Genomic DNA, 12,041 nt, shown 5'->3' with positions numbered 1-12,041 from the left:
TATCATATACTCCCTCCGTTTCAAAATGACTGTCGTTTTAGAGAAAAAAACGAATAGAGCCATCCTTCTATACTTGGGGAGACATCCTTTAAGGGGAAAGAATAGAGCCACTTCTATACTTCACCAAGTATCTGATACTTCTCAACCTGGGTTTTGGATATCCTATAATTTCTGAGCCCCTATCATCTTCTTACTTGCTTTGAGAAGCTAGCTTCTCTATGTTCTGTAGGTCTAGGTGCGGACAAGTGATAATCTTTGGAGGTGGACTGCAGTTCATTATTCCCTTATACACACTCTCGAGGAGGGGCAAAGAACCTTTAATTGCGATCTAAGCATGTGAACATAGAATAGTCTCATGTTAGGTCCAAAAGACCTAAGGTTGTGTGGATAATCTTTGGAGGTATTGGGATGGAAAAGGTCTTAATTATGGGATTTCCTTAAAAATATGCCTTGGGAATTTACATTTCTTGAGCTGCATTGGGATGGAAAAGGTCCTAATAATGGGGTTTCCAACAAAAAAATGTTTTGGGAATTTACGTTTCATGAGCTTGAACATTACTTTTCAATTTGTGCATCATGGTGTTGTGTTGCTGCTTACAATGCATAAGGCTTCTGAGACATCCATTGCATATGAAGAGAATGTTGAGTTGGTTCTGCACAACGGCTTTTATGTTTGATGCATGCTCTTTGCTACTAATTAAAGTTGTTTTGTTTTGTTGCTTTACATTTTGATTTTTATGTGATAGGTTTGGCCATATGAAGAGAGTGACGAGTATGGTTTTGTTCAAGGGCTTTTTGGTTTAATGCATGTTCTTTTTTCTCATGACTCAAGCTCAAAGGTTCTAGGTTTTGCTCGATCAAAAGTGTCTCCTGAGGTGAGTTTGCAGTTTTATGAATTCACATTTATGGAAAATAGATGTTCTGGCACTATGCATATCATAATTTTAATCTTCTGGAGTACAGAATCAGAGAAGTTCAGAACTACAGATATTTAAGTTGTGCTTCAGCCTGAGTTCTTACTTATATTTTCTAGTCACGAAGAAATCCTTGAGATTACAGGTATATTTTGCATATAAAGAAGGTAGTTTAATAATGATTTTGACCTGTTTTCCCTCTTCATCTTGTCTAACTATGTCCTTTCTTTCCGATTTTTAAATTAATATTTTTCTTGTCTCATAATGTCTCAGTCTTCCGATGCTTCCTCCAATTACCCTACTTCCGTTGAACTTCAACAGCCTACATTAAGCTTGCTAAATTCTATACTCAGTTCAGCTACAACTGCACTTGAAAGGGCAGCTGAGGAGAAATCCTTATTACTGAACAAGGTAAGAGTTGAAAACTAATTTGTGTCTGCTGTACCTTAGTGGTACTTTGGTTTATATTGTCAGATATTTAATATTCATATTGATTTATAAGTAAACATAACACATTCGTTTTTACAGATTCGAGACATAAATGAACTGTCAAGGCAGGAGGTGGATGAAATCATCAGTATGTGTGTCCGGCAAGAATCTGTTTCATCTTCCGATAACATACAAAGAAGGTTGATCATAAAACTACTTTTCTAGTAATCCAAAATTTAACTTTCTGGTACTGAAATTGGATTGGTGTTTGGCCTATAAAACAGTAAGAATTAATTAGGGTCTTATGAAAATGATTCTAAGAAATATTAGCATTTTAAAATTCAAACGTGCTAAATGAATTGTCTAAGTGATGTTTGCTTACATGAATTTGAACTCTTAAACATTGTCCGTGATCAAGTAAAATTAAAAGGAAACCTTACTTGGTCTGCATTTGAATAGTAGATTATGATGTACTTCTTTTTCACAACATAACTCTTATTAGAGTTATATCTTAGAATATGAATAATCAGCACTATAGAATAATTAAGTCCAGCCTTAATTTAATAGAATAAGAAAAGTCTTCCTTAATTGTAGAGCTTGAATGATTCAACTCTTGAATGTTCAACTCCTCTTGTATAAATAGAGCATAATGCTCCTTTCCAATTCAACAATAATAGAATCTGTTTCTCTCTTTTCTCTTTTAGCTTTTTCTCTCTTCTCTCTCATATCTCACTCTAATAACTCTTAACTTAAGCTTTTTTGTCGGTCCTAGAGTTCTCAAGGTCTTGGACCTTGTGAGAATTTTAATGTTTTTTTAATTAAAATGTTATTATATATAGCTATCTTTTTATAAATAGTTGTTTCTATTTAAATTAAAGTTCTCCACAATGTCCACATGATTATTACAACAACAACCAAATCTTATCCCACTTAATTGAGTCAACCACATGAATCAAATTACGCCATAATGTTCTATCATAGACCATGTTTCTGTCCAACTCGTTAATCTCGAGATTTTTTTAATAGTTTCTCTTATAATTTTTCTAGGTCTTCCTCTACCTCTAGCTGTTTGATTACTCTCCAACTGATATACTCTCCTTACTACAAAATCCACGTCTTTTCTCTCATGGCCTAACCATCTAAGCCTATTTTCCACCATCTTTTTTACTCTAGGTGCCACCCCAACATTCTCTTTAATATTCTCATTTCTAATCTTATCTCTTATAGTTTTACCATACTTTCAAAGCAACATCCTCATCTCTGCTCCACTTAGTTTATTCTCGTGTTTGTTTTTTACCGCCACCATTATATCCTGTACAACATCGTCAGTTTTACAGCTGCCTGAGCAGTACTTTTGTATCACATAAAACACCTGAGACTCTCCTCCTTTTCAACCATACAACTTGTGTTGGTTTTTTACCGCCAACGTTATATCCTGTACAACATCGTTGGTCTTACAACTGTCTGAGCAGTATTTATGTATCACAAAAAACATTTGAGGTCCTCCTTCTTTTCAACCATACAACTTGTGTTGGTTTTTTACCGCCAATATTCTATCCTGTAGAACATCGTCGGCCTTACAGCTGTCTGAGCAGTACTTTTGTATCACATAAAACACCCGAGACTCTCCTCCTTTTTAACCATACAACTTGAATTTGATGGTTTACGTCTCCTAATTTTACGCATGATTGTTCTTCCGAGTTAATTGGTTCATCTGTCTGTTATTTCTGAATTGTTAATTGTTAAATATGAAACAATTTGAGGCGGGAGAATTGATTCTCGATATAGTAGCTTAGTATTGAAGCCCACATGCTTAGACATTTGATTCTACCCTCATTTTTCTAAATAAGTTGATAAGCTAGAAGGTTACATTATGCCCAAAGGGCTCATGACATAAATAACGTAGTCTGATTCAAATGATGGGGTCTATCTACTATATATACTCTTCAGTATCTCCATTCTCAAGAAAAACCTGTAGCAATTACACTCTTTATAATTTTGGGGAAGTTCTCAGTTTCCACTGCATGGAGAATTAATTGCTGAATTTTAGTTTGAATTGGATGTGAAGATTTGGTTGTTAGTTAATCCATCTCAACAATCTTAGCTGATTATAGTTAATGGTCATTTCATTTGTTTAAATGCTTCAATTTTAGAGCAGTTACCATCTGTTGTGTATTAACTATAAACTGTATTAAGGTTATCCCTGAATTACGCTCATCTTCTCTTTTCATAGCATTCACTCTGATTTTTTAAAACATGTTTTACAGGAGATACATTGCAATGGTAGAGATGTGCCGAGTTGTTTCTTGCACGGATCAGCTAATTATTTTATTGCTCCCGCTCTCTGAGCATGTGCTAAATATCATCCTTATCCACCTTCAGGATTGGTAAGGCATTAAGTTATAAAAGATAAGAAGAGCGTTCTAGTAAATGAATCTAAAATCCATATCTAATTTTAAGTTATTTTATGGTTGATCTAACTGAAGAAAAAATAGAACTGAGTTTGATATTGTAATGTAAAGACTTAGACATTGTCATAGAAAGTATCCCTTGTTTACTTTCTCTCTAGGCTAAGTTTTGTTGTATCTTTTGGCAGCTCTGATGCATTTGATTCTACCTCGGCCACAAAAACAATTACATATGGTTCGAAGTATGATCCCCAACAGGAGTTATGTGGACAGTTAGTTCCAACCCTTGAACGACTGGAGTTGTTAAATGAGGTATGAGTTTCATAGAAACTATTTAATGATCCATGATAACATTCTAATAGTTTTATATTTGTTCTTGAAGTTTTGGTTGTTAATATGCCCTTGTCTACAAGATTTACATGTATATAAAGTCGAAGTATAGTTTTAATATTATGTAGATGAAAAATTTACATAGAAGATTGGATGTTCATTTTCCAAGCTTCTATTAAGATTTATCTTAATCTTAGATTCCATTCTGTGTGATTCAAGGTTGTCAAACTTACATTTTTACGTCAACTCGTTTTATTTAGGTGAAATCGATTCGTAAACTCAACCTGTAAACTCGTACGAGTTTACCTCATTAAAAAAATTTAAATTATTATACATAAAAATGATTTTACGAGTTAACACTTGATTTTTCTGACTAGCAAAGATGATGTAATACTGCAATTGTGTCATCAGATTCATCAAATAAATGAGTGTGTGATTTATTTATTTTGTATTAAGGGAATGCATTTTCATGATCTTACACTGCGTTTGCTTGTTTTCTCAGGAGAAATTAGGACATAGTCTCAAAGTATTCTGCCGGTTAGCAACTTCTGCCAAAGAGATCGCAATCCAGAAGATGATTTAGTATAATATTCTTACAGATTCAATTAATTGCCTGGATTAACTCCATGTACGTTGTAGTTGTCTCACAGATTTGAGTTCAATGAGTAAGCTATAACTAACACTTGCAGTGCGTATGCGAGTGGGTTTTTGTAGGGTATTAGTGGAAAATGTTATATAAATGTTGTAATATTTTACCTATAATGTAAAGTGTCATTAATCATCAAATGTTGCAAATTGTCTTAACCCATCAGATAATGGAAAATCTCAATATTTGTACAGCGTTTTCTCAGCACAAATGCTATAGTGCTGACAACTGTTACTTGCCTTAATTATGTTTTTGATGTATGCAAATATATTGTATTATATTGTATTTTGATTTTAATAGTACCACTGAGTTTAAGTAGCATAATTTGTCTTTGCCATGTCAAATCAAGGAACCAAATTTGTTTTATTTAGAAATTGAATAGAAAAAATAATTTAACTGAAAGAAACCAAATTACAAAGGCTAAATTTAAATTGGTCTATGTTTTGGACAAACTATAATTAAGGCTTGTTACTTGAATCTGGTAATTAACGTTATAGTATGTTGCTAGTGTTTTGTTTTTTTTTTTTAAACTTTTCCTTTTCCTTACAAAATATGGAGGGAATTCAAATTTTAGTTCGCAAGAGAACAAAATATGGAGGGAAATATCTGAATTGATTTTTTTAAACTATGAAATTCGAAAGGTTAAAATAAGTGATATTATTATGTAGATTTTAACCATTAAAAATTATCAATTCTTCTATGAGATAATTATTATACTTAAAAGTGTATAGTATAACTAATTCTCTGAGAATACTTATGTAAATTCTTAAATATAGTTAAGAAGTTAATAATTTAACTAAGAATGCCTTAAATTCGACAATTTTAATATCTGAGTTTAAAATAAAAAACTCAGGATTAGGATATTTTTTTCTGCAATAATTAGGTATTTTAAAAAAAAAAAGAGTCAATAACCATGTTTTGAAAAAATTATGCAAATAACCACGTTTTAGAAATGATACAAGTGTGCACGCAATCTCAGATGGCACATGTAAAAATTAGGAGTAAGCACCAATTTATTTAGTGCATGCATGCAAAATTGTCACGTGGTGCCATCCCATTTGGCGCATGCATGTAAAAATTAAGAGTATGCGGTAAGTTATCTGGTGCATGAGTGTTAACTTTTTTTTAAAATAAAAAATATTTAAGGATAAAAGAAAAAAAATTTGATAATATTAATTAAAATTCATGATTATATGGTTGAAATAATAAACATTTACAACAAGATCTAATTTTCCCGTTTCCGTCCTCTCCTAGTATTTCGTTGTCTAGGAATTTTCTGTTGTGATTGGGTCGGGGGCCTCGGGAAATCAATGCGAACTGAGTCCATGAAATCCAAGAGGTCAGCATGCATAGAAGAAGACCCGCTTTCGAAAAGCCGGTTACCTATGTTTCCAAAGTTTGGTCGGGGTGGTGGTGGAGATCTGGGCTCCATGGGTGGTCGGTAGCATTGGTCGTTTGAATAATTAGGGTAAAATGGAACTTGGTCTTGTGGGGTATGGTAGTCAGATGAGTGTTGGGTGTGTTGGGTGTTACAGTGAATAGATGGTTGCGTGTAAGTTGGGTTGATGGGGGAATATTCTTGATGTTTTCCTAGGTTGGGGCTTAGGTAAGTAATGGATGAACCCACATGGTCTTGTTGGTTGTATGATATATATTCTTGGTTTTGAGTTTGGGTATTTGGCATTTGTTGGTCTTGGTATTCTTCATGGTGACGTGGTTGGGTGCTTCTGGATAGATGGCGTCGTTGGGTGATGGATGTGTGTTGGGTTTGTTGTTAGGGGTGTATGTTTCTTGGTAATTATTGTGTATTCGACGACGATGTAACTCGAGTGCATGAGTCTATCAAATACCTCTGGTGAGACACAAATATTTGAGGCGTAGTAACCGATCATAGCTAATTCATATATTCAGTTGAGTGTCGCATTATTTGGTTCTCGGGTGCGACATGAAATTGTAGGACATGACGTTCACGTCTCTTCCAAGTTCGGCACCATTCTAGAGCAAAATCTTTCTAATTGGGAGTGTAACCCCATTGGGCATGGGCTCTAAAGAGATGCCATGGATACAAACAAATTGGGTTGGCCGAGATTTCCTAATACATGCCGAATTGCATTTTGACCCGGTCACTGTGGTGCATCTCCATGACATTGAACTGGATGATCGCAGTTTCTGCAGTCCAAATTAGTGCATCTTCGAGGTTGGGTTGATGGTCCAATTCCAAATATGGTCTCCAAATGAACTGCACAAAAAATATTATATTAAGATTTATAACTTTTATTTTTCTCACGGACCACTCTCACCAAAATACCTATTTTATTTTAATTAACAATTATCTTTATTTGAGACATAAGATTCTTATTTTTAAAATGTCAAAATTTTTTATATTTCTCATAGGTCACTATGAGCAAAATACTTATTTTATTTTAATTAACAATTATCTTTATTTTAGACATAAATTTTTATTTTCGAATGTCAAAATTTCTATTTTTTTACGGGCCACTATTAGTAAAATACATATTTTATTTTAATTAACAATTGTCTTTATTTGAAATACAAATTTTTTATTTTCAAATGTTAAAATTAAATTTATATTATTATTATTCATTTTATAATTAAATTACTCCTTTTAAATTTACATGCATATTTAAATAGAATCTATATAGCATCAAATAAATTTACCCGTGCGGACGCACGGGTCCACACGGGTATTTTGCTAATTTGTTAACCTAAATGAACAAGTTATTTCATCATCATCATCAGATGGCTGTTACAACATCTTTTAAAAAATATATTAAAATATATCCAAATTACATATGTGAAAGTAATAAACTAATATTATATAAAAAATTATGTCATCACTTAAATGCATTATAAGATAAAACTAAAACGCATCAAAATATGTCTCACCACCTTAATCTATATCTAAGGATGATTTCACCTTTGACTTTTTCTAATTTGGCTGTCTTTCAATAATGCTCAACTTGATAAACTCTTCCATCATATTTAAAAACTTATCCAACAAAGTTCAGCTTCTTTTGTGGAATGAGATGTTCACTTAGGGGATGTTCATTGTATAGGATATCATGGTTTCAAAAACGTGTGAACTGATGTGAGGTAGGTAAAAGGCGAAGAAATCGTGACTTGAAGAGGAAAACAATATGTTTTGTGTAAATTTGATTTTACCGCAACCGTTATTCCTTACTGATACAAATTAGGCTTCTTGGTTTTGTCATTGTGAAACTTACTGATGTAACCAATTCTCGTATGTTAAATTTGAGCGTGGGATGGACTCAGATTGTTAAAAAACGTGGACCTGCTATAATTTCTTACCTCACCCCATGGGGTTCTTAGGCACCATGTGCGTTTCCAAAAATACCCCTACTTTCAGAGGTGTATCTCCGGACGCACCTGTTTTTTTACTCAACATTAGTTTGTTCTGTATCTACGGAAGCATTTCTGTTACGTATCTCTGGAATCATTTTTTGATAAACTCGCGCCAGACTCTCTTCTCCTCCCTCGTTCTAAAACTTTTTCATCTTCCCTCTCCAAACTCTCTCAAACCTCAAAAATCATTTTCCACCAAACTTGCAATTTTCTCTAGAGATCGATAGGGAGCATCAATTTCAACGATCAACACACTCCAAAACATTCATCGCTCAATATAATCGGTAAGTTTTCGAGTTTCTGGGGTACTTTAGAGTATTTTCCATGAAAGAGTTAGAATATACTTTTAAATGTAGAAATTCTTAGATAGTTTTAGAAACATAGTTTAGAGACAATGTAGGTATTGTTTGTTGTTTAAAACGGATGATCAGGGCCTCAAAAATTTGACTTTCAAGGGTTCCATACGCCATTGTCGCGTCTATGAGTTGCAGAAGGTTCCAGAGGTGCATCTAAGGAACAAGTTAAGGTTAGGATATTTCCGTAGATGTAGCTCCAAAACAACCCATATGTCATGTATGTTGGGTACTTCTGTAGCTGTATCTACAAAAGCTTTCCTTATGTACATATCTGGAGTTAAGAATTGTTTTTTTCTTTTGTTTATATAATTTATTTGTATCTAATTAAAATTTATTTGGTATACCTTGCAGACCTTATGGCTGATAGGACGGGCTGACTCATACATGGGCGAGTTGCATAACATGCATCCGTGTTACGTGGACAGACTCAGATAGTGGCAGAGGGAGCCGACGTCTCTATTCCAGTTGTTTCAGCAAAGGTCAAAGTTGAGGTTACGCCACAACATAGTACGCAACCTAGGGAACATACCCCTTCCATTTCCACTTCTTCATCCCGGAGGCGTCGAGATGCTGGTGAGGATACATCACAGGCCCCGTCCTCCCGCAAACCTCTTCGGGAAGGTCTGTGCCACTTCATGCCGATGATGTTTCTTCGGTGCCACCTCCAAAGGGTGATGACCCACTTCAAGAGGATGCTGATGGCTATGAGGATGCGCATGAGGGTTTCCTAGGGAGTCCATCCAATACGTCCCTGATGACAGGATACATCGGCCATACTGCAAGACATGCTGGGATGGAGAGGTAACATTGCTTAGATTAATTCTTTAGTTTTTCATTGGAAATTTATTATTTGTAACATTGATTGTTATTAACATTGTTTTCATTGGAAATTTTCAGGAGAGGGAAGCTCAAAAGTTCTATAACCATGGGCAGAAGATTAAAGATTCGGAGCAGCCACAAGAGGCGTTGTTCCAAGATGTCCTCCCTACCTCTGATCTAACGGACCTTTGTGAGACCGGGTACAACCTGATCCACAACGGGATGCTTATGGCATTTGCGGAGAGATGACACCATGAAACATCTTTTTTCTATCTACCCATGGTGAGGTCACTATTACACTGGACGACATCTCACGTCTATTCCATATACCGATCAGGGTTTCCCTCCTCCGTCATGGTAGGATGACGAAGGAGGAAGCGAGAGAGGTTCTGGTTGAGGAGCTTGGGGCTGATCCACTAGATGCGCTTCAAGAGGTGGATAAGACCCACGACGCTCACATGAGGTTTTCCTTCATGAAGAGGAGATTTATTGAGGCGCTAGCTGAGGGACGACAGGCTGATAGTGATCCTGCTGACGTGGTGATACACAGACAGAGTGTGCTGATATGTTTCTTTCTATATTTGATCGGCACTCAGCTGTTTGTGGACACGAATCCACGTATATTGATGTCGCTTACCTCACATACATTTTGGATCCTGCACAGATCCATGAGTATATCTGGGGGAGGCTACGCTGGCGTGCACCTAATCTAGGATGGGAGAGGGATGCTTGTGGAAGACCAGGACTGTCGCGTGCAGCTGTTCACTATACGTGGTAACAATCTGTTAGTTCTCTATTTTTAAGATTGACATTAATTTTACTAAAACAAATATAGCAGCACTATGTTAAATAAGATGTATTAGCTTGCTTAAAAGAACAGATTGAGCAAGAAGTCATATTGTATGAAGAAACATGTTGAGTTAAGATGTTCTATCAACTGAAGCAACATGTCAGACAAGATGTCCTATGCAAAGTCACTCGACATTGTGACTGATTAGGCTGGACAATTAGGTTCGTTTAAAATTCAACTGATGCAAAACATTCTGGGAATGTTATGCAGTCCTATATGGCGCTGATTTAAAGGTTTGGAAGATTCAAGCTGGAATCAAGAAGAATACTGACTTTCTAATTATGGAGAGAAATTAGGAAGGAAATGATTTGAAACCTATTTTTATGTAGAAGGTTCTGATGATTTGTAGTAGATGATATGTTGTGATTGGAAGTTCAGTTCCAGTTGAGAGAAAGGTTATAAGTAGAAGCACTGTATCCTAGGAGAAGTACCAGCTGAAGAGGTAAAAGTTTCTATTATTAGGGCTGAGTCTATAAGCCATTATCAAGGAGAGTTAGTATGTTTGAGCCTCTCGAATATCATGTTGATATGAGAGTAGGACTGATGTTTAGAGTTGTAATTCTCTATTGTTCATTCTTAATCCTTTAAGCATATAATGTTTATTGTTCTTGGAGGAAGCTTTTAAGCAACTCTAAGTATTGTTCTTAGTCAAGAGTCTTGGCTAGGTATTGTCATGGAATTGTGTTTTCCTGTTTTATTCTAACTGTTTAGAAGTATCCAATCGCTTTTTGTGACTGAAGGGGATTTGAGGAGGGCCTTATACCTAGGTGAGTCTTAGGTAGAAAGTTAGCACGGGTAGTGATTAAGTGAGAAGGCACTAAACCGGAGCTTGTTTACGTGTGAGCCGGAGGTTGTTTGCATAGTACTTCAAACTAATACTATTATATTGAACTTTATCCCTGGTTTGGTAGCCCCCATAATAGGTGTTGATGTCACCAAACTGGATAAACAATTATGTGTTTATTTACTTTTCAGCACCTTTAAATTGTATTTACCTTGTCATTGTGTTTTGTTCAGAGATCAGTGTCTCGATGTAACACCCTTCTAAACCCCGCGGAAAATTTAACAAAAATCAGAGTAAAACATTAAAAAGGGTATTACAACTTCAAAATATTTAAAACATTAAGCCATGTCATGCCTTATGAGGAACTTCAAAACACATTATTCAGTAATCATGTTGACACAGCGGAAAATAATTCAAAACTGAATAACATAAAACAACGGTATTCAACACCAAGAATTTACCGATTTAAAACCAACAAAACATCATTCTAGAATAAGAATTAATCCACCAGACAATACTAAAATAAACGTCCCCCAGTGTTACAAGACCAGAGCATGACCCGACACAACCGACTAAACGAAGTAACTCTACGAGTTATCCTCACCAAGCCCAAGCCGCTACTCCTTAATCTGAAAAATGTCGACAGTAAGGGTGAGACATATCACAATTAAACTATATTATAAGTTCATAACGACAAAATATCATAAGCAGATTATTCACCCAATCATCACATGTATTTCAGATACACAACAGTTAATCAAACACACAACCATTCATATCAAACACATACGAATTATAACATTGGACAACTTCCATTCATGTTATAATCCTACACAACAACCTAATGCAATGCAACTAATGCATGTGGTACCAATCATGGGATAACCCATCTCACCGATCCACCACCATAAAGATTCGGCTACTTCTCTCACTAATTCCACACAATGGGAATTAGCTACCGCTGTCCCACCACCATAAGGGATACAACCCACAACATGGTTATGAAATGCATGCATCAACCATAACATGCACATCATCAACATCCACCAAAGATTCATAATCATTCATCCATAACACACAGAGCAAACTCATATCACAACCATTTGATATTCACCACAACA

At 35.3% G+C, this 12,041-nt stretch overlaps 1 pseudogene; it reads left to right on the top strand.

Moving 5' to 3' along the window:
• The window catches only part of LOC131594837 (nuclear pore complex protein NUP205-like), a 34,425-nt pseudogene extending 29,505 nt beyond the window's left edge, over window positions 1-4,920 (top strand).
• Window positions 4,921-12,041: the final 7,121 nt, after the last annotated feature.

The sequence above is a fragment of the Vicia villosa genome, linkage group LG4 (assembly GCF_029867415.1).
Source record: "Vicia villosa cultivar HV-30 ecotype Madison, WI linkage group LG4, Vvil1.0, whole genome shotgun sequence".
Classification (NCBI taxonomy): domain Eukaryota; kingdom Viridiplantae; phylum Streptophyta; class Magnoliopsida; order Fabales; family Fabaceae; genus Vicia; species Vicia villosa.
The sequence above is the reverse complement of the archived record's forward strand: the minus strand, read 5'-3'. Positions and strand labels throughout refer to the sequence as shown.